General features: G+C 46.3%; 1 long non-coding RNA gene across 1 annotated transcript; it reads right to left on the bottom strand.

Moving 5' to 3' along the window:
- Positions 1 to 3,050: 3,050 nt before the first annotated feature.
- LOC140848738 (uncharacterized) lies at positions 3,051 to 4,055 on the bottom strand. Its single transcript, XR_012129853.1, has 3 exons — positions 3,672 to 4,055; positions 3,456 to 3,571; positions 3,051 to 3,172 (listed from the first exon to the last, which is right to left on the bottom strand). It is a non-coding gene; the product is annotated as an uncharacterized lncRNA (long non-coding RNA).
- Between the last annotated feature and the right edge of the window lie 664 nt (positions 4,056 to 4,719).

Here is a 4,719-nt window from a genome sequence, read left to right as displayed (position 1 = left end):
TGTTCTCAAGCTGTGTTCTTTATAATAAGTGGGTAATAATAAATAAAGTGACTTCCTGAGCTCTGTGAGTTGTTCTAGAGAATTACCAAAACTGAGGAGGAGGGGGTTGCAGGAACCTTCCAAATTTATAGCCAGTTAGTAGGCATATCTGTAACCTGGGACTGGCACATGAAGTGGGGGCAGTCTTATAGGACTTAGGCCTTGACTTGTAGTCACTGACACTAACTCCGAATAGATGGTGTCAGAACTGATCTCAGCTATAGGACATCCAGCGGGTGCAGGGGATTTGGAGAAGTGGACCTGGAAAAGACACTGCGTTTGGGGGCAGAAGCTGTTTTTACTGAACAGCTCATTTCTACCTCAAAGAATTATGGAAATGCGATCATGTAATGTCCATAAAATGCTTAAAGTAGTGACTGGGTCTTGGAATCACTCTGTAAGCAATTAATATTATTATTGCTATTGTTATTGTTGCCATTATTATTATTGAATAAGGTTGACATTCCATTGTGAAGATCAAAGAACCTGGCCTGAACATAGATGTGAATGCTCCGTCACCCATAGCATTAAGATTTTCTTTAGTACTTTGAGGTCTTATTTGACCATTTGTTTATATATTAGAATCAGACTATTTTCTAAAACATATGCTTGATTTTTATTAAAAATACCATTAAGCCATGCTCTAAGGCAGTGATCAATAGAATTAAATCACGTATGTATGCCATGTCAATCACAATAGTAAATAGCAGCAATTTCTTTACAAATTACTAATATACAAAATAAAAAGAGGTTCTATGGGTGTCTTCCCCCATCAGAACGGATTGTCCGGTGTTCCCTTGGGGGTGAGCACACTGCATTTGGAGAGCACCATTGTAAGGGACTGGATCAAACAAGAGCTCTCCAGACGGGGCCATGCGGTCTGTCCTCCATAACCCTGAACTGGTTCAGAGGCCGGCACTGATGTGCTGGGCCAGCAGCTCCCAGACGTCTATTTGAATAAGTTTATTTACATGGGAAGAGATGGCCTGCAAAGAAGAAACATATATTTGGTTGCTGGAGAAGAAGACAGGAAATTGAAGAAGACCATGCCATGTCTACTTGCTAATATGACCCCAAGAAGTGAATCCCATGTCCACAGAGAGAAGCTGAGGGAGACATCCAGAACATTCTGGAGGCATAAAGACACTGCTGAATATTTGGGACCATCTCTCTGCTCATGACCTTTCTGCCTAGACATCATGCAAGAAGGCAGGGAATTGTTTGGTTCCTCAAGGTCGTAAGTTTGGGGCTCTGGGAACCTGGAAGATAGTCCCCCAAGAAGGGACTTGCCATTCTTGCAGAGAGCATCAGGGGTGAACTGTCCCACGAGTGGCTTCAAGCATGATTTATTTCTACAAATGGGCTGGAGGAAGAGAATGATTATGAATTATTTCCAACATGCAACCTAAAGCATTCTCCAAATAATTTGGTTTTGTAGGAGGTAGGGGAGGGAGGAATTTCCACGTTGAGTAAATGAAACACATATACCAGTTAGATTTACATGGTCACTGGGAGCCCAGTACCTCCTCGGTTGGATATTCCCATTCCCTAGCATTCCCTAGGGCCAGGTCCTCGGGGTGTAGTGGCCAGTCAATAGCCTGAAAGGAAGCATCTGGAGTTATAAGGCTGTGGAGATATAGTAACTATTCTCAAGCCCCTTCCTTTGTTAAGGAAATCAATAGAGTGAATTTTTTATGGGACCCTACCAGACATCACGGACTGGCCAGATGTAGCATTTAGCAACACAATGTTTCAAAAATTTGAACAGGAATACGTTTAGATGGGGTATGTGCCCTATTCTTTCACCACAACCCAAACCACCCTTTCTTCTCTTACACTCAGCCGATTTCTTTCCTTTAAGCTCTTTGTCTGATTCCTAAAGTTGCAAGAATGTTCTGCACCTGCTGCTTTCCAGCCCCATGTCACCCCGGCAGGAGGTGTCGGTCAGAAGGAAGGTCCAAGTAGGCCAATGAGGGGAAAGAGCAGCACTCCGGGCCTGGGAAGGCATCCGCGTGTTAGCTCTCCCGCCTGGAGCAAGTCACTCACAGTCTCTGGGTCTCAGTTCATCCAGATGTAGAGTGGGGGACTCAGACTAGCTCTTCTTCAAAGAGCCCCCTTATCCCCCGTCCCCACTTAATGCCCTATAATCTCAGAGTTCTTAGGCCAGTGAGCCGATTGGCAAAGTGAGAATACATAGCACCAGGAGTCAGGACCCCTGGATACCTGTTTCTGCTTTGCAATTAGTTCACGCTGTAGCCTTGGGTGAAATGTTTTGCCTCTTCAAATCATAAAGAAAATGAGGGGGCTGTGTTGGATGATTTTCAAAGACCCTCCCAGCTCTTTCCTTCAGTGATTCCATTTTTCTACATATGAGGGGGAACATGGTTTGCTAGTGAGGATCATTATGTCTGAAGAGAATTACTGTTCCATGGCTCTTGTCTGGAATTTATTCTGCTTACAGATTTTGAAATGCTTCAGCTGAATTTATGTTCTTTTCCTGGCCCAAGACTGTCTATGAAAAGCAATTGCCTTCAGGAACTTACACAATCTATCCAGCATGTCTGTGGAGACCTTGGAATTCGGGATCCTCCACAAAGTTAGGGTAGAATTCTGTCTTGAACTGGGAGCTGTAATGGCCTAATAAAAAGAAGACAGCAGCAAATGGCATGTCCTCTAGAATGGCCATCCCAGAAAGCTTGTGGTAGTTGAACTATCAGTTCTCTCAGTGAGCTGTCTCTGGAAAGATCTTGTGACATGCTATTAGCTGGCAGGGAACCAGCCGCCACCCCTTCTGTGGACCACCATCTCAGCCTACCCACGGAGAATACTGATCCTTCCCTCACCTCAAAGTAACTCATCCTCAAGAAGCTCTGTACAATTTATGAAGCCCTATTTTGGCAACACAATGTGTTAGAAGTATGCCATACCTTTGACTGGGAACCCTGATGCCCTAGTGAAGGTAATAAAAGAAAATAGACTTCCCCCTCACAGGGGAACTGAAGGTTGGACTAGAGCTTTATTGTGAGGACAAAGACCAGCCATTACTGAGGTTACAGCCTGGCACCCACTGACGCTCTCATACGCAGGCTTCCAGCTCTGTTGTCATGAAAGGGTGCTGGATCCCTGCATGTCTCTGTATTTTAAAAAGAGAGAGAGCCAGCTTCTCTGGGGTCCTCTCCCCAGGGCCTCTGAAGTGATGAGTCATGCCACCCCTTCCCTGCTACAAAACTACGTGGAGGAACTCAGGTCATCCAGGAAATAGGACACATACGTAAATAAAGCTTAAGGGATGTGGTGTGTATGTGTGTGTGTGTGTGTACTAAGCCACCTGGGGGAGATTTTTCCAAGGGAAGGTAATGGGGGTGGGGAGTCTTAAATTCTCCTAAGCCATCTGTCCATTGCCTACCACTGCATACCTGGGCAGGCTGCTTCAGGTGTCCTGGATAAAGGGAGGAAGCCTTCAGTTCATGGAGACCCTGGGCCATAAGCACCTGTATTGCCCAATAGCTTAATAATCATGCTGGAGGTGGGACTGAGAAGATGAGACAGGGAAAGAAAAGAGAATGAGATATGGAAGTGGAGATGGACTCTGAATCTCGAGTGTCACTGTTGAGTTTGGAGAGGGAAACCACCTGTCCTCCCATGGATCAAGCCTCAGTAATGCAGAGCTGAGCTCATGATCCTGGAACCTTGATAGGGAGGGGAGGGAAGCTCCACAGGGAGGGGAGGGAAGCTCCGGCAGGCGAAAGCGGCTGAAGCTCACAGGCAGGAACGCTTAGGGATGGGAAGAGGAACATGCCAAAGAGACAAGGTGGAGAAGAGCCTTTGGGCAGGAGGGGGAGCTTCGGGGGCTGGGGTTGTTGCAGATGTGGCCTCCATTGCCCAGGTGATGGTGCTGTTGGTCAGACAAGCGCAAACCCAAGCTTTGTGGATCACTTGGTGAATCTCTGTGCGTCATTCAGTGAATCTCTGTGCGTCACTGAGTGAATCTCTGTGCGTGATTCAGTGACGCGCTGTGCCAGAGCCTGCTGTAGGCGCTGGGGATAAAGGAGGGAACAGGATAGCCAGTGCCCCTGCTGTCGAGGACTTCACATTCCACTGGGGAACAGAGACAAATTAGCAAAAGACAGAGTGAATGTACAAGATTGTTCAAACTTGGTATGTACCACGAATATGTCCGCATGCAGTCATGTGGTGGAGAATGACTGAGGGAGGGGGCTTCTGTCCTGAGCAATGACACCATTAGAAACTACATAACGCTGATGAAGTCCTGTGTGGCCACGTCTCCATCTTTGAAAGCATGTTTAAAAATAGTATGTTTCTTGAGGACTGATATTAAAGATTAACTGAGATAGTACTGCGCACAGCACACTGACTGACAGCTCCTTCAGTCCCACGGCACCGCAGCTCCAGGCGGGCCTCACAGTGGCCGTCAGGGACCCAGAGTCAGAACTGCCCGTCGGGATCCTGCTCAGATTCCTGACCCACAGAAACCACAGGGGGTTAGTAAAAGAATTGTTGTTGTTTTAGGCCACTAAGTCTTGGGTTATTTGCTATGTGGCCATAGATAAATAGTACAAATTCTTTTATACAGAGAGAGACTTTCTTTCATTATTTTTCCCTAGAAGAGAAAAACTCTTCCAGAAGGGTTTTTTGCCAGCAGAGCCTCTAAAATACAGT

This window comes from Manis javanica, chromosome 4 (assembly GCF_040802235.1).
Source record: "Manis javanica isolate MJ-LG chromosome 4, MJ_LKY, whole genome shotgun sequence".
NCBI classification, from domain to species: domain Eukaryota; kingdom Metazoa; phylum Chordata; class Mammalia; order Pholidota; family Manidae; genus Manis; species Manis javanica.
The sequence above is the reverse complement of the archived record's forward strand: the minus strand, read 5'-3'. Positions and strand labels throughout refer to the sequence as shown.